This window comes from Carettochelys insculpta, chromosome 1 (genome assembly GCF_033958435.1).
Source record: "Carettochelys insculpta isolate YL-2023 chromosome 1, ASM3395843v1, whole genome shotgun sequence".
In the NCBI taxonomy this organism is placed as follows: Eukaryota; Metazoa; Chordata; order Testudines; family Carettochelyidae; genus Carettochelys; species Carettochelys insculpta.
In genome coordinates this window covers 57,369,539-57,392,506 of record NC_134137.1, presented here as the reverse complement: position 1 = coordinate 57,392,506, position 22,968 = coordinate 57,369,539, and positions in this window count along the sequence as shown.

Sequence of the window (22,968 nt, the reverse complement as noted above, 5' to 3'; positions counted from 1 at the left end):
AAGCTGTTTATGGACTGAGAAACCATGGAAATCAAAGGATGGTACTCAGCTCTTGAAAGACAATGAAGCCATTGTGTCTCACTAGAGGAAACACTATAACGAGCTCTTGAACCACCCCTCCACTGTGGTCCTAGAATCCCTTGACCAAATACCTCAACAACCTCTTACAGATGATCTTGCAACATTTCCTCCCTGAGTAAGATTCAAGCTGCTATCAAAGCAGTGAAGTGCAACAAGGCAACTGAACTAGCTGGAATCCCCACCAAAATCTTCAGAGAAAGCTCCACAAACAGCTCCACTTCCTGATTCTCAAGATCTGGGATAGGGAGCAGATGCCACAAGATCATCAGTCTTTTCAAGAAGGGCAACAAGTCAGACTGTGAAAACTATCATGGCATCTCTGTCCTGGCAACGGCAGGGAAAATCTTAGCTCAAAACCCTGCAAACCAACTCCAGCCACTCTCGGAAGAAATTCTTCAAGAATCCCAGTGTGGCTTCCGACTATTCTGAGGAACAGCACATATGACTTACACTGCCCGGCAGCTACAAGAAAAATGTTGTGAACACAACCAAGCCTTATATATGAGTTTCATCTTCCTGACCAAAGCTTTTGACTCAGTCTATCACAGCATCCTGTGGACCATCCTCTCAAAGATCGGCTGCCCAAAAATATTCATTAGCATTTTCGGGCTACTTCATGACAGCATGACTTCTACAGTATTGAGCAACACCAAATCCCAAAGTGACCCCTTTGAGGTCAAAATGGAAATCAAGCAAGACTGTGTCATTGCCCCATAACTGTTCTGCATCTTCATTGCCATGACCCTTCACCTCATTGATAGCAAGCTTCCAGATGATGTGAAGATTGTCTTTAGAATGAATGGGAAACTTTTCAATCTCAGGAGACTGAAGGCTAAAAGCAAGCTTATCTATCTTCTATCAACTAGAGGTTGAACCTCTCTAGCCCAGCACTCTCTCACCCAGCAACGTCTGTAATCTGGCATGATTTTAGTTAATCGGACAACCACATATCATGGATGTGGCCAAGTTTCCTGTGGTCCCTTTAAATTTGTTTACAGCCATCGATCCTCGATCTCAGTGTTCTGTGGTGTTATTTGTCTGTAATTTACCCCTAAATATCTTCTAAGAGACAAGTAAGCATGGAAGGGTTGGTAAAGTGTTAGACAACATTGATCTCCCATGGTTCAGAAAATTCTCTCGTCTGGCACCAGTCAGGTCCTGAGGATGCCAGACTAGAGAGGTTCAGCATGTATTAGTTTAGCTTTACAGTATACCTTAAGCTACAAATGTTCTACCTGTTTGGACCTTCAACTTCATTGGGCATGCCAGAGACCAGGCTGGTCCTACATCTCTTAACATGAGATCTTCAGGAAGGGATGTGAACATGCTAGGTTAGGTAATTCTTTCTCTTAGATAGGTTAGATATGCTAGAACTGTATTAGGTTCTCATAACTTTATGCTTTTCTAATGTTTGTTTTTCTTTCATTTGTTTTATAAAGTTTTTCATGAATTGATAACGTCCTCAGTTTGAGTGCCCCTGCCATATGCCCCAAAACTCCCTTTGCATGATAGAGCTCACTGGGTTCTCTCTATCTATAAAGCGTGAATTGGGACAAGAACCTAAATATATTCTGATCAGATCTGGCCAGTTCTGAGCTACAGTAGTCCATAAACTGAGATCAACAAGCTAAGCATGTATTTATGTGCTTAGTGGCTCAGATTGCAAACTGTTTTGGTGGATGGAGCCTTCATACACTTAGAGGAGTATCAGAAACTCACAAATTAAATGAGGAGAAACTCGGAAATAGTAATGATAACAAGTGACCTAGAGATGACAGAGGATAGTGAATTAGATATTTACTTGGACAGTCAAATATACCTAACATAAAATCCTTCAAAAAAGATATTAATGAAAGTAAATAGGCATGGAATTCATGGGTCATAAACTGCTAAAAGAAAGAAAAAGTGATCTGAAGTTCCTATTTGCCTTTTCTTGTAATACCAAAATGGACATTCAGTGAAACTGAAAGGTAACAACTTTAAGACTGAGAATAGCGTAGAATTAGAAGAGATGGCATGAAAATTCAAACTTGGGTTGAATACTATACATAAAAATCTTTCTGACACTGAGAACTATTAGCTGATGGAATAGTTTTGTAATGGACATGATGAAAACCCATAGCTTTGCACAATTAACACTAGACTAGACAAACAGTTGAACGTGTTCTCTAAGCAATGAACCTCCACTGACAGGAAGATAGAGTAGAATGATGATTTAAGAGTTCTTTTCCTTCCTTCCCTTCTATAATTTTCATCAAGTGTAAAGAGCTACTGCCTGAGCTCTCTGTGTTCTGGAGACAAACAAGGACTCTCAGGCTGCATCTACACTGCAAGATAAAAATGAATTTAAAGGAGATACTTTGACATTAAAATGTCACTGTCTTCACTGTAAATGTCATTAGCTAGATTTAGTCTGACCTAATATTAATAACAAAATCTGGATATTAACAGATGGGTATAGTGTAAATCTCAAGTTTAAAAATGTCAAATAAAGGCTCGTGTGGAAGCACCATGTCTTTCATTCAAATTTATTAGCCTCCACAAGTGTCCCCGCTGTATCCCACAAAGCTACATGCTGCACCTTCCAGGCACCCTGAGGCCAGATGGTTCCTGCTGTGTGCAGCCAGGCACCCTGCAGCCAGGCAGCTCCAGCCACACAGGGCCAGGCACCCCATGACCAGGAGGCTCCTGCTGTGCAGGGCCAGACTCCCATGGGGAGGTGCCCACCTTGCAGGTGCCCTGGGCCACCTGTTACCAGGCACTTCCAGCCAGCAGGCTCCAGTGGCTCTTCCACCAGAACCAGTGAGTGGCAGGGGGGTGGATTTTTTTTGGAGAGGGTTTTTTTGGGGGGTGGGTTGCAGTGTTTTGGGGGAGGTGTTTTGGGGAGGTTGTTTTTTGGGGGGGAAGTTGGGGTGGGACTGGGACTGAGGGAGTCTGCAGGGGAGAGGAGTAAACCCTCACATTTAATGGACTATTGGAAAGAACAGACAGCACTTCCCTCCATTCGTCCATTAAATGGAGGGTTTACTCGACTAGCAGGAGCCAGGAAACTGACCAGGGCTGCTGCACTGTCAGTTTCCCAGGTCTCCCAAGCTGTGGGACCTGGGAAACTACCAGCACTGCTGCACCTGGCTCCTGGCTCAGAATGCGGGGCTCAGAGGACTGTGGGATAGGTTCCCACAATGCACTGCTGCGACAGTTGATGTTTGGTGATTTCAGTGTGGGGGCAATATGTCAAATTTGTTGGGAGCCTGTGGGAAGTGAGGATACTCACAATCTAATTAAAAAACCAATAAATTAATACATTTGAATTTATCTTGTAGTGTAGACATAGCCTCAGTCCTTGTTCCTGTCAAGCCAGCATCTTGCACAAGCACCCAATAATGAATGACATACATGCATCTCTCTGCAGCCAGTACCAAGAATCTGGAATTGTGCTGGGGATCCAAAAAGCAGCAATTCCCTTAGTCTACCATTGGCATGCCGATCCTCAATTCCTGACAGATGAAATCATGTGCTTTAATATTAAGTATACACTTAAGTGGGGGGTGGTGGGGGTTGAGAGCAATGGACTTAATTATGTGCTTAACTGCTTTCCTTGATCATGGATTTCATGTTTATATAGCTGAGAAAGTTGCCAGGTAAATGTGTAAATATTCTATCATTTACAATCGTCATTACGTACTATGTGCAATAAAATACAATCTATGTCACTAACATAATGATCCCTTTGCAAAGAGCACACTTCTAATCTTTTTCAGCTGGCAGATATCTGGGCTAATAACAAGCAAGGAGCAAGGATGATTTTGTAGCTGGTTTAAATCTATATCCCCATCTATTTCTATTCCTATGCTGTGAAATGGCAGAGCATCCAAAAGAGTGTGGATTTTGCACAGTCAGGCCATTTCTACACAGGCCACTTCCTTTGGAAGTGGCATGCTAACACAGGGAGCGAAAGATGCTAATGAGGCACAGATGCAAATTCCCCATGCTTCATTAGCATAATGTCACGTGGTTTGGAGTCTGGAAGACCGTTCTTCCAGACTCCAAAACGCTGTGTAGAAGCACGGCCCTGGGGGTGGTGAGGGGGTGGCTTGCAGCTACCCCGGGGGCCGTGCTTCTACACGGCATTTTGGAGTCCGGAAGAACAGTCTTCTGGACTCCAAATCACATGACGTTATGCTAATGAGGCTCGGGGAATTTACATCTGCACCTCATTAGCATCTCTCTCTCCCTGTATTAGCATGCCACTTTCAAAGGAAGTGGCCTGTGTAGAAACGGCTTCAGTCTCCTCATTCACAGTTTATCTTCTCTCAGGATATGATGATTTTATTTATTGAGCACAAAATGTTTAATATTTGAAGAAAATTACAGGAAGCAAACCAAAAATATTATGATATGTCTGCTACAATATTTTGAATATTTTATATTTTACATTTTTAATATTTTATAGCATAATATCTAAAGTGACCCACATGTAGAAAGAAACAAAGAAAGAAAGACTAATTCCCTTATAAAGTTGCTACATGTTATTTTACCCATCTGAAAATTTGCAATGCTAGGAAATCATATTCCCCTCCTCTTCACACCCACTGTGATGACAGAAAATGATGAAAATGGGGAGAAAAATATTCTTGTCTTTATACAAAAACCTCCCACCATTTGACTCCATTAAAGAGTGTTAAACATTAAGGCTGCGGTTACCCTAGTGAGTTTTGCTGACAAAACCCGTTTTGTTGACAAAATTGGTGGAACGTCCACACGCAAAATATACTTTGTTGACAGTTTGTCGATGAGACTCAGCACTTTCACTGGCAGCGTTCTGCCTCTCTGCCATGAGGCATAAAGCTGCTGTCAACAGATTCTATTGACAAAAAAGCTATATGGATGCTCTGGGGAGGCCTTCTCTTGACAGATGGGGCACCCAGAACTATGGGCAGCCCTGTCTGATGTGCTTCCTGGGGCCTGTTTTGTTGATAGAGCGTCTAGGCAGTCCTGGCTGCTCTGTGGACAGAGCAGAGCACTCTTCTGATTGGCTTTTGTGTGTGGCCGCACTCTGTCAACAGAAGCTTAGTCAGGAAATCTCTTCTGACAGTGACTTCTCTTGACAGATTGCTGTAGTGTAACCATAGCCTACGATTCCCATGGTGTGTCTATTTAAAGCAGCTGTACAATCCAAAAGATACATAGCAAGCTTAACCAAATGTGTGATCCTATATAAAAGTAAAAGGTACGAAGTAAATTACAGAGGATCTGTTTTCCATAAACCTGTGTTTGTTTGCATTAATTACACTCCCCTCCTTTAATATTATATGAATTAAGTCTTGTATCAGCTGTGCCTTGTCTGGCACAAGAGAAGGTTTTTTGTAGTCTTCTGGAATTTCTTTGGCATTCCAGGACTTTTTGATAAACAATATTTATGGTCCTGGGAGCTTCTCAGACAGCTCTTCTAAAGCTAGTGGATGGAAGTTATCCAGACGTGTTGATTTAAAAGTGTCGAACTGTACTAGTCACTGTTTAACATCCTCCTGAGCTCTTAGTGAAGTGGAAAACATGTTACTTTATGATAGCATTAAATAATTTGTTTTTTTCCCTTAACAGAGAAGAGAAATACTTATTACACGCTTCTTCCTTTTCAGCATTACTATTAATACTGGATCATTCTAATAATTTTCATCTTATAATGGATCAATAGCACTCTTAGTACTCTTTTTGTACCAAAATTCTTTTTTAAACAATCCTTCTTCGTGTCCTTAGCTCTGCTGGGCATAAATTTCTCCTCGTGTCTATTTGGTTCCCTTAAGCATTTTCTGCATTTCCAAGTTTCTACATTCCCTGTGTATAATCATTACTATCAACTTCCCCTTTCTTCCATTTATTATAGATGTACACTTTTTTTTTATAACTCTCTCCAGTTCTCTGATCTCACAAAACTGGGGGACTGGGCAAACACATGGCAGATGAAATTCAGGGTTGATAAGTACAAGTGTTAAAACTGACCATTCCTTACCTAGTTGGATCCTAGATGTACCAGCCAGTTTCCATGCTGAAAACCTGGCATAATTTGGAAATTTCTAACCATCATGTGATAGCAGCCAAGGAAGTGAAGTGAATGGATAGTGACCCTTCCAATGTGACAAAGCTATTAGCGTCTTTAGCCCATATCTCTGTCAAGTGACTGGGGTTAAAAAACAATTATAATAACCCTGTGCATCATGCTTTTGTCGCAAGAAAAACACAGAGCAGTACAGAAGGCTTCATAAGCAATGGGGTCAGAGTGGTTCCACTGACAAGGAAGGGGCAGAAGATGGGGGATACAAAGGTAAGTAGGCACCTTGTATACATCATAGAACTCAGCACACTAGCTGTGTCCTGCTGGGGCATGCATATACGGTGTCAGAGAAAGCTGGGTGGATTGGGAAGAATAAAGCCAGTGATCTGCTGCTACAGGAATCCACCACCACCACCACAACCCTGATCCAAAAGCAATAAAGTCAATCAAAAGTCTTGCATGGACTTCAGTGAGTTTTAGATCAGTCTCATAGGTGATCAGCTGCAGTAACATTGGCTATGCTGAGAGAACCTCAACAGAAATGTACCCATGAAGCAGAACATGAGCTGGGAAAGGTATGCTAGGACCTCTGGTTAGGGCTGCTGTCATGGCCATGGAACAGTGGCATATCTGTTCTACTACCCGAGTGAGAAGCACGTTCCATTCTGCCATGTGGGCCAACAACACTTGGCTAAAGCACAGATTCCCAGGATTTGGGCAATGGTGACAAGTTCTCTTTGGAAACTGTACATATAAGTTGCAGTTGTGTTCAATTACGGCATAACATAATGGTAAGATTATCTGAGGAAAATTCCCTGATGGCATTTTATGCTATTACTCAGACTCACACTATTTTCCCAGAAATTTATTTTTGGATCCATAAGCATTACCTTAATAAGTCTAAATCTTAGTCTTTGTCCAAAGCCTGAAATTTTTCACTATTACATATTCTGTTGAAAATGTTAACTAAAGTTACCCTATTTGATCAGTTAAAATAATGATTAATCCCTGATGGGAAAAAAAATTTAAAAATCAAGCAGGCTAGAGAAAAGGAAAGTAGCTGGTAGCTTGATCTGTAATGTCTGTTTCTGCATGTTGTTTCCCTGTGTGCGGCCATTTACTGAAATGAAAGAAAATTATTTAATTAGGCCAAGATTTAGAAACAATGGATACCAAACATTAGGTTTCTAAATCCATATTTAGGCACCTAATATAACATACCTGATTATTTTCATGTAGTGAATATTAAAAAGCTCCTCCTGATGTTAGTATCTTTGTTGAAATAGACCGGGTTGAACAAAGCTGAGTAGCTCACCCCTAATGTTTTCTCTATTGGAACATTAGTGTGAATAATTACAAAAGACCTGTTTTCAGTCTCTTCACCAATTTCTGAGTTTTAATGATATGTCCACTTGAATAGTTTCAAAGAAAGATGGAAATATGTTGTCCGTTAATTGCTCCTTAATATACTTTATTTATACACACCACATTAGATGTGACAGTTTCTTTACGCAGTAATATTGGTATGTGACACCTTTAATACCAGTAGAGCATTTGGCCCACAAATGTAACATGAAATCACAATTTAAAGTCAAGTGATGAGTGCTCAGAAGCAAAAAGTATTGTTTTCCCTTTGTATCCTGTTCAGGGCTATAGCTAAACTCTAATTAACAGTGAGTTAGTAACCATGGCAATGCCATTTTACCCTTCAGTGTGAAACTCTCACCTGTTCATCACATTACAGTAGATTAAAGGTGCCATACAAACTAAGATCATACCATTATGTATTACTATTATAACACATTTCAGATTTGTGGCAGCAGTAATGGCCCTCTCCAGGGAGGTGCTAAGCATTACCTACTTCCACTGGCCAAAATGAGAGAAGCTGATGCACAACACCACTCAAGATCAGACCATAAAGGTCCAGAGGGGTCAACTTTTTGTAAGTGGGCTGGAGACACCACCAATTTAGTCAGCTTAATGTGCTCTTTCTGTTCTCACTCATATCGTACTTTGGAAAGCTTACAACATGTGCCTTAAGATGCTGGAGTTGCCAAATGATGCTACACCCTATAGAAACTGAGATATTAATTTTTCCTTTAACGCATTAAAATAACCACTAAAATTCTGGTATTTATTTTCAATTTAATAATTACGTATTATTTCAAGACACAAAAGTGGATTTTTTGCCACCTTAAAGCATCACAGCAACAATCAAAAGGGCTAAACAAAATCTAATAATCAACTTGTATAGTTATCATTGAAGTGTGATAGCACCAGTAAGATTTCAAATCAACATCATTCTTATCTTGTGCAGCATGATGATCTCTGTTGAGCATGAGTTGCTGCATTGTCTTGGCATATAACTTCTGTAGTGCTCATAGAGCCATTGTCACAGGTGTCAAACACTTCAGGTAGGCTAAGGCTACCCTACGGTTTCTATTTCGGGATAAACTCAGAAATTCAAAATAGCCCCATATTTCAAACCCAAGTGTAGTATAGCCTGCACCAGGTGTGAAATAAGGCAGCTCGAAATGGCTTACTTACTAAGTTATTTCATGCTAGGCCTAGAGTGTAGCCTCAGCCTCACAGAATTAGTTTTCTCCAGTCTGTTTAAGACCAGCCTCAAGAACTCAGCATCCAGTTCATCAACTGTATGCATTTTGTCTCCATCCATCATTTGTATGGCAGTCATGACATCTCTGATATACACTGTGTTTGCTTTGTCACACTGTTTGAGTTCAGGGATTATTTCATCTTGAGTTTCCAGTGGTTAACGTAATTCAGTTTTGCCAAGTCTTCTCGTTGTTCCATCAGAAGAGGAGTACATCTTCTTAAGGACCAAGCTCTACAGAAAACAATTTCTGGACTGACTGCTGCTGTGATTATCCCTCCTTTGCCAGATTTAAATGTGGTCTTCTTGTTCCTGCTCCTAAATGTTTTGATGTTAGGTTTCTTGGCAGGTCTGAAAAAGCTATGTGTCCCATCAGAATCAAGTGAACCTCTCACAAATCTCTCCATTTGACCTTTACCAATTTCTACTTTCAGCACATTCTTGGGCATCTGGTGTCACATACAGGCCTATTGATATGTTTTTAAGCACCTCTTGAAGTAATTCTGGATCAGATGAATTTGTCATATTATTGATGACATGGCTTTTAAGAGCAGTAATATGTTCTTCATTCTTCATCATTGCAGAGGTGAGGGCTTATTTCTGGCATAAGAATGGCTGCACTGTGTCCAACCAATGGCCCACCTAGCCCAGTATCCTGTCTTCCATCAGTGGCTAATGCCGGAAGCTTCAGAGGGATTGAACTGAACAGGCAGTCATCAAACAATGCATCCCATAACTTCCACTCCCGGCTTCTGGCAATCAGAGTAGGGAGACCCAGAGCATGGAATTCCATCCCTGACCATCTTGACGAATAACCAATGAAGGCCCTAACCTCAATTAACTTTTGTAATTATTTTGAACCCAGTTATACTTTTGGCCTTCACAACATCTCCTGGCAATGAGTTCCACATTAACTGTGCATGATGAGAAGCGCTCTCTTTTGTTTGTTTTGCCTGCCCTTAAATTCATTGGGTGACCCTTAGTTCTTGCATTATGTGAAGGAATGAAAAAGACTTCCTTCTCCACTTTCTCCACGCTACTCATAATTTTCTCGACCCTATCACACCCCTTCTTAAGTATCTTTTTGTCTTTACTACTTGTTGGGCCGCTTCTTTCTGTCACAGCTTTAGCGTATTCATAATTTGAAGCTGTGTATTCAAAAGCAATAAGAAGTCCTGTGGCACCTCATAGACTAACAGATATTTCAGAGCATAAGCTTTCATGGGCAAAGACCCGCTTTGTCAGATGCGTGAATGGGGTGGTTTCAGAGGAAGATTTGAAGAGGAAGTCTCAGTCAAGGGGAGGGCCAGAGCTGACAAGGTCTATTCAGTCATGGAGGATGTGGCCCATTATCAGCAGTTAATGTGGAGCTGTGAACATCAAGGCTGGGTCTACACAAGCCCCTTCCTTTTGGAAGGGACATGTTAATGAGCAGGTTTGAAAGATGCTAATGAGGTGATCCATGAATATGCAGAGCCTCATTAGCATAATGGCGGCAGTGGCGATTCGAAAGTGCGCCTTTTCGAATCACGTGCTGCCCGTGGAGACAGGGACCTTCCGAAAGGACCTCCCCAGTTTTTGAAAGCCCCTTCTTCCTAACACCAGATAGGAAGAAGGGGCTTTCAAAAACGGGGGGGGGGTCCTTTTGAAAGGTCCCCGTCTCCACAGGCAGCACATGATTCGAAAAGACGCACTTTCGAATTGCCACTGCCGCCATTATGCTAATGAGGCTCTGCATATTCATGGATCACCTCATTAGCATCTTTCAAACCTGCTCATTAACATGTCCCTTCCAAAAGGAAGGGGCTTATGTAGACACAGGGCAGGAGAGGAGAAGCCAAGTCAGTTCAGTCGGGGGGGATGTAGCCCATTATCGGTAGCTAATGTGGAGGTGTGAACATCAAGGGGGAAGAAACTGATTTGTATCGTCATCTCTAGCACTTACACCAACCCCTACATGTGTCAAGGAATTGAAAAGCTAGTTTATACAATATTACAAAGGCTGGTACTGCAGGCACTGGCAATTACAAATTACAACCTTCTACCCAGAATGCTAGGTGCTGTCTTATATATTCAAACAGCTTATAAAGGGAGAAGTGTTAGTTTAGGAATTCATGTACATTTATGTCTTCCCACTATCCAGTACAAACTATGGGCACACAGTCTTCTGCTACTTGTCCACAATGTTCCATGTGAGGCTGATCAGATTAGTGCATTTCAGTTGAAAATACAGAAATGTATTGTAATTGCTTGTGAGACACTTTGATAATTAAGAATATGAAAACTGAAAACATTTCGTATTTGTACATTGCAAAATGTTGATATTCACCATTTTGCTGCATTCTACTCAGTTTCATCCTTCCTGGAAAAAAAATGCTCATGAAAAACCAATAAAATAATTCTGACCACAGAACGCCATATTAAAGTGTTAAAATTAACCTGAACAGTAAAAACTGGAGTCACACTCATGCTGCAGTGTTTCCAGAACTGTGCAAAAATGACACTCTGCATTTGCGTATTATGGTTCCATCATGCCTGCTGCCTTATAGCTCCACATTATACTGCATCTAAATATACACAAAATAGGCTTTCAGAAGATGCACTGTGTGTGTTAATGGTGTGTAGCTATAGTTCAAAATCCTAACCGCTTTTGGAGAATTGCTGCCCACCCATTGCGAGCAAGAAAATTGCTAAGACTCAAAATCAGAGTGAACTAAACTAGCTGACCTGGTCCTTTTTGCATCCCAGGTCTGATCCGAAGCCCATTCACTAACTTCAAATGGCTTTGGATGAAGCCCCCTATAATTTTCATAGCAGTGGGAATCATCCTCATTTGATGCAAACCAAAATGTTTCTTTCCCACTGTGTTTAATGACATATGAGAAATAGTTCACAGAGAGAAGCCTGCCCCAAGCAATGATGGACTCAGTCCTCTGAGGAGCTGAGCTCAGTGCATGCACAGGTACGCACCATCTCACAGAAGGTACCAGTGTCTCAAAGACTGGACCCAAAAAGCCACAGGCATTCAACTGCCAATATACAGTGACCCTCCTTAATGGCCACCAGGGGGGCCAACAGAATTGCAAGGGCCATGAGCAAGGTGAGGGGGGAGGAGCTGACTCTGCTTTCCTAAAAGGGCCAGAGCCCTAGGCAGAAGGGACAAAGCTGGGGGTTAGCCTCCCACTGCCCAGAGCATGCTGCCTGGGGCTCCAGCAGAGAGATGAGGGGCCAGAGACTCTGCCTACTGCTGCTTCCACAGTAGCTGCGGTGGTGGCCAGGCACCTTGGGAACTTCTGAGTCACCTGAGTCAGAGGCTATTTCCCCATTTGTCCCCTTTTCCCACTTCATCTGTGGGCTCAACTCATACAGATTTCAAAGGAAGTAGTAGGAACTGAGCATCTGGCAGGATCAGTCCTTTATTGTTCTACATTAAATCTCTACTTAAATTCATTAAATCAGGAGATTCTTTGAGAGACTCCAATAGGAAATAACATGCTTTAAAAACAAGCTGATTTTTTAAACCTCATTTTTACAGTCATTTCATAATACCATTGTGCCTAAGGGAAGGAGACAGCTGGGGCTCCTTTAAATTCCATTGGCTGTAATCAAGTATTAATTCCCCTTCAAGGTTTGGCATCTTAATTTTATAGAATACTCTCAACAAGGAATTAGGTTCATTTTATGTGTTACAGATACTAAGGTAACTGTTATACATGAACAGTGGAACCAACAGCAATATTACATGCCATATCCCCTACACACCAGTGCTTGGTTTGGCTTTTCCTTCCTTTTGAAGGTCTCTCATGGGAATGAATGAACGGATGTGACCTTTTAATGCAAGGGAACTTGGTGACAGTGGGTGGAACACACACAGGGACTTAGGCAACACAACACTGAGCATTGTGGCACTCAAGTATCAGTCATCTAGAACAGGCATTCTCAAAATGTGGGTCAGAACCTCAAAGTGGGTTGTGACCCCTTTTTAATGGGGTCACCAAGGTTGACTTAAATTTGCTGGGGCCTAGGGCCAAAGGCCAAGCCTGAACTCTATCACCCAGAGCCAAAGCCAAAGAGTGAGGGCTTCAGCCCTCAGTGGCAGGGCTCAGTTACAGGCCCCCTGCCTGGGGCTGAAGTCCTGGGGCTTTGGTGACCCTCCACTAGGGGGCTTAGGATTCAGCTCCTCCCTCCCCCCAAGGATGGCAGGGCTTGGATGGGTCAGGCTTCCATTCCCCCACCTGGGTTGTGTAGTAATTTTTATTGTCAGAAGGAGGTCAAGGTGCTATGAAATTTGTGAACCCCTGCTCTGGAATATCGCATGAATGACACTGAGATCTACAAAGATGTGTTAGATACCCAGGTTCCCTACACAATGTATGTGGGGGGGACACTTTAGAATGCAGCTTGCAACCCCCAGTGCTTTTGGTGGGGAGCTGCCTAAGCCAGCTGGCTAGATGATGAATAGTGTTAACCCTGCTTTTTTCTCAGTGAGAGGCTCCTAGCTCTGCAGGCAGTCCATTAGTGGGTACTTCTTTCCTTCTTTAGGTGCCTGCATAGCTTCCTGCAGGGTTAAGGTACGTGCCTGTCATGCACCACACAAAATATACAGGGGTGGAGCCCCCCTTTTAATTTTCTGTCCAGTTGTCCACTTCAATTTTCCCATCCCGGTTGGAGGTGAACACAAGATTTGAACAGAAATCTCCCACTTCTTGGGAGAGATGATCTAACCACTGATATGTGACATTTCACTGTGGGGTAAATAATGAAGGATCAGGGAGACTTGACCAAGGCTCTCCCACCTCCCAGGTGGGTTCTCTCACCACTGTGATACTGAGTCATCCCCACTCTTTCTCTCTAACTCTGGCCCAGTGGCTGTTCCACTGAGAATAGCTCATGTAACAGCATCAACAGGAAAGACTGAGTCTGAGTTAACAAGTCAAAGTAAGATGTTTTATGTCAACTTTATTATGTCAGCCTGTATGCTACATTTTGCTCCCATCGATGTAAGTGCCCTATTATCCAGCATAGTACCTCTACCTCCACGAGAAGCATAGCTTATGTCGGTGTAATAAGGGTCACATGGGGTCCGTGCAAACACAGCATAATTTACATCTGCTGCAGATGTGAAATTAGCAAAGTCAGCTCCGTAGCTGGAATGCTGCCTGGTTTCCACACCTAGCCAGGCTGCCCTCCAGGCTTCCGGCTCCCCACTCTGATCCAGGCTGCTGCCCAGGCTCTCCATTCCTTGCTCCTCATCCACAGTACAGAAGCTGACCAACTAAGGGTACAGATCTCCCCTGCCAGGTGCTCAGTTGACTCACCAAGCTTCCTATAGCCTGGGATTAACGTTTGCCTGACTGCCAGGTAAGTTCTGTTCTGTTCCTTTCTCCTTCTGTGGCACAGTGAGAAGGACCTGAACCTAGTGAGTGCTCTAACCACTGGGCTAAAATGTATAAGGTAGATAGCAGCACCAATTCCTCCACCTGGGCAGAGCAGAGTCTGGTAGGCATGTTCAGAAGGTATCTATTGGCTGAGGTCCTATGGGTAAATTAGGTAGACAAATGTCTGTCTTCCCCTGGCTTTTGAATTCCTCTAGGGTGTAGGTGGGAAACAGGTATCCAGGCAGAGATGGGGAGGCAGTACTGCACAAGCCCAGAGTCAGAAACACAGGTGCCTGGGGATCTCTTGCTTCGAAAAGCTTAGTCACTGAATTTAGTCACCTATGGAGTCCATCACACTGAAGCTGTAACAATATGGCTTTGTGCTGTGTGAGACTCCTGTACGCCTGTTAGACATGGGTGGAGATCATGCTGGGAGACCACACAATCTGTTAAAGAGCTTACAAAACAGAGTGGGCACCACGCTCCTGTTGCATCTGCAGGTGTGACTTTACATTAGCGAATTAGCCATTCCTTTTGTTCTGGCTCCTGACGATTCTATCCATGTCATGAGCAGCGCAGCCAGGTACTGAAATTGCCAGAACCCGATGTGTCTAAATGTTAAGTCAGGTCATGCAGGTCCTCCAACTGAAGACAGGTAGAGCTACTAGCAGATCTGAGTAATATATGGTCAGGCCGATCAATGGGAGCCCAAAGGGGGTAGCTGCCCCAGGCCTTGCAATTCAAAAGGTCCTGGGGATCCTGACCACTGATAGCACAACAATGGCAGCAACCAGAGTCCTAGGGCCTTTCAGTCACCACCAGAGCCCTGCACAGGGCACTCCAGGCAGCTTCGAGGGCTAATAGGAGGCGGGAGGGGCAGTATGGTCCAAGTGGCACTGAGAGCTGTCTGCTTCCAGCTCTATCTCTTCTGCTTGAAGCCATAGCTCTTCCAGGACAATGGAGCCAGCTGCCTGCCCCCCTTTTCCCGAGGGGCCAAGAAGTCTATAGCCCTGCCCGCCACCCCATATATGGTACAAATTTATTTTTGTATGTGTTGGAAAACTGATGTGAAAGCTGGGCATGATAATGGTATGGATGGATTTGTGCAGAGAACGGGTAGGAATTTTCTGCTGGAATGAATTTCCCACAGAAAATGGAGGTTCTGCAAAAATCAACATTTTCTACCTTGTGGAACATGTTGATTTTGCTGGGAAAATATTGATTTTCCACACAAAAAAATATTTATGTTGTGTCCATTTGACCTGAATAATGAGCTTAAGAACATCCCTGAAACATTTAATTTGAAATCAGTTCAGCAAAACACTAACCTGCATTTGTCTGGTAAATGGGAGCTGTAGTTCTTTCCCCCATTCTCTGCTGTGGGGTGGCTCCCTGGAGAACTACATTTCCTTCTGACCAAGCTGTGTGGTGCATTGTGGAAGTTACATGATTGGGTTCATTATGGTAGAGGGAGTCTGGCCCACAGAAGAGACTAGGGACTGGAATGACAGTTCCTTTAACCCAACGTTGCATAGGGACATACATTTCAATATTGAAATGACCGTAAATGTAATTGGGTTTCTTCCTCCCACAGCTCTGACTGGAAATTTTGATTGTCTCAGAAGAAATGCCTCAGACAGAATGGGTGTGGGTGGAAACAGATCTATTGCTGCACTCTGTTGTGTGGTTTCTGCATGGTCAGAGCAGAGGAATATCAGTCTGGAAGCTTTCAGGTGCTCAGCCAGTGTTGTACCTGGTTTACAGCCAGGATTTTAGTATCTACGGTCAGCCTAACCCTATGGGGCCTGCAGTCCCATCCTTGTTTGTTCTTCTTTATCTCCTTTAATCACTTAAGTCTTAGGTGCTGTACCCCAATGGTTCCCAACCTTTTCAGTAACACAGCACATTTCAATGGGACAAACAATTCCACGGTACACCCACTTTTTTCAGCTCACTGGATTGCTCCTAATAAATGTCACATTTGCTTACATTTACTATGGTTACAGCCTTTCTAGAGAGGTTTGCGACACAGTAGAGCATACAACAAGCTAAGCAAGAATCACATGCATTAATGTTTCAAATCCACCACAGAATACACCACCGTAGACGGGGAGCACAGCCACGTTTTCAAAATCTGCTCAACGCCACACTAGAGATATTGAGTAGATGAGTAACCACTGAAAATTCTAGCAGCTAGTCAATTATTCGCAGGTGGGGAAGATGGTTCCAGAAAGTAGCCCTTCTCACCTGCCCTCCTTCCCCCTTGACACAAAAAGGAGTGGGGGCAGACTCCCTACCAGCTCATTCAGGCCAGGAAGGAGCATTTCAGCTGCCTCCCGGCATGAACAGGGTCCTGTGGAGTTGATATTTCCCCTCGCAGTAGCTCTGCAAAGAGCCATAGTAAGGGGAAATGATTAAATTTCACTGCACACTTGGACAACATTCATGGCACATCAGTGCAGGTGCATACTGGTTTGAAATCACTGCTCTGGACCCTCCCTCCAGAGGGGTTGGGCCTTTTGCTCCTTCAGTGGCTTCTACCCATCCTCCTGGGTAAACAAACAAAGAAAATAAAAATAAAACTTTTAGGGTGCCACCATTAAGCAGGTACCAATAGGTCATCTGAGATAATAAAAACCACAACTATATTGGAAGAATATGGTGAATATAGTATAGTGAATATGGTGGAAGAATATTCTTTTCTATGTCCTGTGTATGTTCTCTTTTCTCCAGAAAAGCCGAAGGTTTTCCCAGACGAGAGTTTCATAATTAGAGTCTTCTAGCAGTTTTGCAAACTTTTCTTTTCGTCTGGCCCTGTCTGAAAAGAAACTTTGGTTATCTACTACCCTACGCAGCAGTGATACTAATGAACTCCGGGGAAGTTCTGGTTAATGTTGTTTTCTTTGAATTTGATAAGAACCCAACAGTATTAAAGGCAGCCAGAATATACAAGGCTATAGAACACAATACATCCCTTTCAATCCCAGAAAACTGAAGCCTGGGCATTGAAATTTCAATACAGAGAGGGAAGGCAAGTAACAGAATAAAAAAACACCAGAAAAAAAAATTAAAACCCTGTGTCTACACGTGCCCCTTCCTTTCGAAAGGGGCGTGTTAATGAGTGGGTTTGAAAGATGCTAATGAGGCACTGCAATGAATATGCAGCACCTCATTAGCATAATGGTGGCCACAGCGATTTGAAAGTGCAGCTTTTCTAATCACGTGCCGCCCATGGAGACAGGACCTTCCGAAAGGACCCCACCCAGTTTTCGAAAGCCCTTCTTCCAATCACCAGAGAGGAAGAAAGGCTTTTGAAAACTGGGAGGGGGGGTCCTTTCGGAAGGTCCCATCTCCATGGGTAGTGCGCGATTCAATAAGCCGCACTTTCAAATTGCTGCAGCCACCATTATGCTAATGAGGTGCTGCATATTCATTGCAGTACCTCATTAGCATCTTTCAACGCTGCTCATTAACATGCCCGTTTTGAAAGGAAGGGGCATGTGTAGACCCAGCCAAAATGTTTAGAGAAGGAAGCAAACCAAACCCCTGAATCTAAACCTCATACTTCTATACTATTATCAGGTAGGTTGTGACTATTCCTGAATGTGAAGGTTCACACTGTAAATCAAAACCAATCCATTCCTAATGTTTTCATGCTTCAATTTGATGCATCAGTTTAGCTCTTTATAGAAATAGAATCATTAAGCCATGGTATGGAGGAAATTATATATTTAATAAAACCCTGGGTAGGAGAGCTGCTCTTTTCTGACTGTATTACTTTTTACCCCCAAATGCTCAAATTCTGCTGGTATTGGACCAAGTCACTGCTGGTAACTGCATCAGAATCCTTCCGGTACTATCAGACAGTATCAGACAAGGCTGCACGCTCCCTGTTTATTCTGAGCTGCTGTTTGCAAGGCCTCTGTGTTGTTAAGTCCCATAACTTTTTTCTCTGAGTAGTATTTAATGAGAGGATTTTTTTTCAGTTGCCTGCCTTTGCAAACTCCTGGCACTGACATAATGGGCCCAATTAACTAAAGTTAATGGAGTTCTACACCTCCCCACAAAACATATAAACAGGTCCAGTTTCAAAATTGTCCATGTCTTCTATCTCCTAGTACTTCTCTGTGTGAAATCTGTGATTGGGACCTAAAATGTATTTCATGATAACAGCTTTCAAGTATGTGAGGGCAGGTTAGATAAACATTTCTTAAGGCTGATGTAGATGGTGCTAGGTCTTGCTGTGAGTTCAGGGGAATGGACTTGATGAACTCTTAAGGTTTCTTTGCATTATATTCTCTTCTTTATACTGCTACCATTATCTCAAACAAATAAAAAAGAAAGTGCAAAGGTCAAATGATTCTAAACTTACAAGACAGAGTGGAAGCCAAATAAGAAATGAGAAGGAGACTGGGGAAGGAGAAGGCTGAAAAAATGTAAATAAAAGGAAGGCAAAAGTCAAGGTTTGCAAAAATCTTGATCAGCTTACATTAAATGGTCCAAAGGACTCAGTAAAAGACCTGTAACCCTACTACCTCTGATCTTATCAAAATCAGTAACGTTTAAAGAGCTAAAGAAGGCCAAAAGAAACGAGCTTTTCAGCAAAACTGTGGCATGCTATTCCTTTCTTAAAGGAAAACTTTAAATAAATTTGCCCAGTTTATAAGTCTAATGGGAGTTGGTTTTAAAAAGGTGGTTATCTCTGTTTGGGGATCACAAGTGTTCATTGAATCCCCTTCTGGCCATATGGAGAAATAAACAGTGTGAGACATAGAGTGTCGTGCTTGGGAACAGAGAAAGGCTGAAAAAGAAAGATTACTGAGAAGTCAATTCCAAAATGCAAGTGGAAAAGTCACATGTTACAGAAAATGGCAACATGTTTCTTCCAAACCTTTATTTGTTCCACCTTCTTTCATGTACTTGCTTGTGGGTTAAGTACATCGTGTGCAGAGATTGAGCACAAAGCCCACACTCTAGTTAAGTCTGATTTTAGAAACCTGAAAGCTGCCACTGACTATTGTGGGAACTGCAGTGAGGCTTCAATACTTAACATTAAACCTGCTCTTACCTTGGGGTTACTTGGTGCCTGAACCTTATACTGGACTTTTTCCACAGAGGTGAATTTCATTGTAACTAACTGCTCAACACAGCAATCCCTGAAACTGAAATTTGGGGAATGTCTGTCAAATAAAATAAACAAACTCTACTTCTGTGTTTCCAATCACGTCCATCATCGGAAGTGCTGTCTTTTAATCTGCTTCAAAATTATCTTAGGTTGTGTTCATAAATAACTAACTGCCAAGATTTTTTTTCTCTGATTTCTTTGAAGCTGATAAAAATATGAAGAGACATAAATCTCCCTGGACAGCACAAACATATCACTGCATTTATTATTAAACACAGTGCATCAGAAAGATAATTATTATATGTTTCACTGGAAGCCAGAAGTCACTTTGGAAAATGAAGATTAGTTGGATTAGCCCTTAGAATGCAGTTTTTCTACCCTCAACTGCTGAGAGTGCTTGGAAAGCATGCAGATTACTGGTCTTGTGTAACAAACAGAAGGCCAAGACATCAGCTTCTTTGGTTAACCAAAATCTTCCAGTTGGACTGCAGAAATCAGCATTTATAAGTTGCCTGAGCAGAAGCACACTGTTCTCTTTCATTTGTGTGACTCAGTGAAACAACTACCATGCACGGGCATTATTTTTATATGTAAAGTTGCAAAGTTTGTTGTGTTGGGCCTGGATGGAAAACCTGACAAATCCTTTTTTAATTGCTACATTTACCTTTCTGGAGTGCTTAATTTGGATTTAAAAGACTGCTATCACAGTAGCTAGTTTTGAATACTTGAGACCTCCACCTTGTATAGCAATGTGCATCCTTATCCCCCTTAGTACCAATGGGCAAAATCCTGAGAAGTATTTAACATTTGCAATTCACATTGGCCCAGATCTGGAGGTTCAAAGATAATGGGAGTTTTACCTGAATAAAAACTGAGCAAGGGCTTTAGGATAAAGTGCCTTGACTGGAATGGAAGTGGCAAGTGTGAGACACAGCTCAGTATTTCCTTAGAGGGATCTGTAGGTCATAACCACCTTGTAGGACTGGGCCTTTGGACAGTGAAATACCTATTTGTAGTCTATATTAAGAAATGATGCTCTTACAAGCCAATTATTTACACAGTAAAGGTCTCTCTGTTCAGCACACATTGCATCAAACACTTGGGCCACATCTACACATGGTGCTGCTGCCATCAGAGTCATGTAAATGGGGCACTCGACAATGGAAATGGACACTCATTTGCATAGTCATGTGTCTCATTTGCATAATCGTGTGAGATCACTGTCCCAGAAAAGGCTTCTGTTGTCAAAAAACAAACTGTGTAGATGTGATTCCATCAGCAAAAATCCACACTGTCGACAGCCCCTTATCCCTCGTTTTTTTCTGGAATAAGTGGCTGTCAACAAGGGGGGTTTTGGTCAGCAGAACCCCATCTACATGGTTTGTTTTATGATGACAGAAGCCTCTGCTGGGACGGCAATCTCGCATGACTATGCAAATGTAGCATGTGACTATGCAAATGAGTGGCTATTTGCATTGTTGAGTGCCCTTATTTGCATGACCCTGACAGCACCCTGTGCAGATGTAGCCTTGGGGATCAAACATGGAATTTTTCCCTCAGTAAATCGGGCTCAATTCTGTTTTGACTTGTTCCTCACAAAAACCCACTTAGTTCCTGGATCCAAGCGTCATCCTTCTGATGTTACCAACAACTTGGAACGAAAGAACAGCCATACTGTGTAAGACCAAAGGTCCACCTAGCCCAGTATCCTGTCTTCTGACAGTAGCCAATGCCAGGTGCCCCAGAAGAAATGAGCAGAAAAGGTAATCATCAAGCAATCCATACTCCATTCCCTGTCTCCATTCTGAACCCTGCCACACAGCGGCTAGGGGCACCATACCTGCCCATCCTACCTAATAACCATTGATGGACCTATCCTTCATGAATTCGTCTGATTCTTTTTAAAATCCTGTTAAAATCCTCCCCTTCGCAACATCCTCTGAGAGGAAGTTCCACAGTTTGATTGTGCCTTGTGTGCCTTTCGTTTGTTTTTAACCTGCAGCCTATTAATTTCATTTGGTGAGCCCTATTTCTTGTGTTATGGAAAGAAGAAAATGACTTTTCCTTATGTACTTTTCTCCACAACCAGTCATGATTTTATAGACATCTATCGTATCCCCCTCTTTGTCATCTCCTTTCAAAGCTGAAAGTCCCAGTCTTATTAAAATCTCCTCAAATGACAGCCATTCCATATCCCTAATCATTTCTGTGGCCTTTTCAGTAGGGTTAGTACTGGTCTACATCATCATGGCTACGTCTACACGTGAAGCCAACATCGAAATAGCTTATTTCGATGTAGCAACATCGAAATAGGCTATTTCGATGAATAACGTCTACACGTCCTCCAGGGCTGGCAACGTCGATGTTCAACTTCAACGTTGCGCGGCACCACATCGAAATAGGCGCTGCGAGGGTACGTCTACACGCCAAAGTAGCACACATCGAAATAAGGGTGCCAGGCACAGCTGCAGACAGGGTCACAGGGCGGACTCAACAGCAAGCCGCTCCCTTAAAGGGCCCCTCCCAGACACAGTTGCACTAAACAACACAAGATACACAGAGCTGACAACTGGTTGCAGACCCTGTGCCTGCAGCATGGATCCCCAGCTGCCGCAGAAGCAGCCAGAAGCCCTGAGCTAAGGGCTGCTGCCCACGGTGACCACAGAGCCCCGCAGGGGCTGGAGAGAGAGCATCTCTCAACCCCCCAGCTGATGGCCGCCATGGAGGACGCAGCAATTTTGACGTTGCGGGATGCGGATCGTCTACACTGTCCCTACTTCAACGTTGAAAGTCGAAGTAGGGCGCTATTCCTATCTCCTCATGAGGTTAGCAACTTCGACGTCTCGCCGCCTAACGTCGAAGTTAACTTCGAAATAGCGCCCGACGCGTGTAGATGTGACGGGCGCTATTTCGAAGTTGGTGCCGCTACTTCGAAGTAGCGTGCACGTGTAGACGCAGCCCATAAGTGGGATCAGAATTGGGCCTAGCAAAAGTACATGGATTCAGTGCATAGTTTAGTTCAGAACCACAGTTAGCTTCCTTGGCCAAGGAACATCCCTTCTTTTCATATTTAAACAGATGATGTTTAATTATCTTTATTTTTTAAGTGTCTTAGATTTATAGCTCAAATTTTCACTCATAATCGTTTGCTTTATTACAGGGTTCTTAATTGCTCATGAACACAATTGCTGACATCTGTCATTTTTATCAGTCTGTATGGCCAAGCATTTTACTGCAATGTTTTCAAACAAGAAACTGCTTGCACGAGAGAAAGGAATTCTGAGAGCTGAACAAACCAAGCTATACTGGACCTGATTTTGAAGCATTTGGAAACTTGGCATCAAGTCCCTTTCAGTTACAGGCAGGGCCTTCTTGGTATATTCTGGCCTCAAACAAATAAGAGGATTTACTAAATAGGTTAATAGGTTTAATCAGTATCAAAACAAAAAGCAGTCAAGTAGCACTTTAAAGACTAGCAAAATAGTTTATTAGGTGAGCTTTCATGGGACACACCCATGGGTCTGTCCCATGAAAGCTCACCTAATAAACTATTTTGCTAGTCTTTAAAGTGCTACTTGACTGCTTTTTGTTTTGATAGTGTATAGACTAGCTCCGCTTACTCTCTGTTAGGTTTAATCAGTGTTGGTTTTGTACTGGTACTGAGTAACTTGCTATGAGAAACACTCTCATTCTCCTGTGATAACCATAGCCTAGAGTT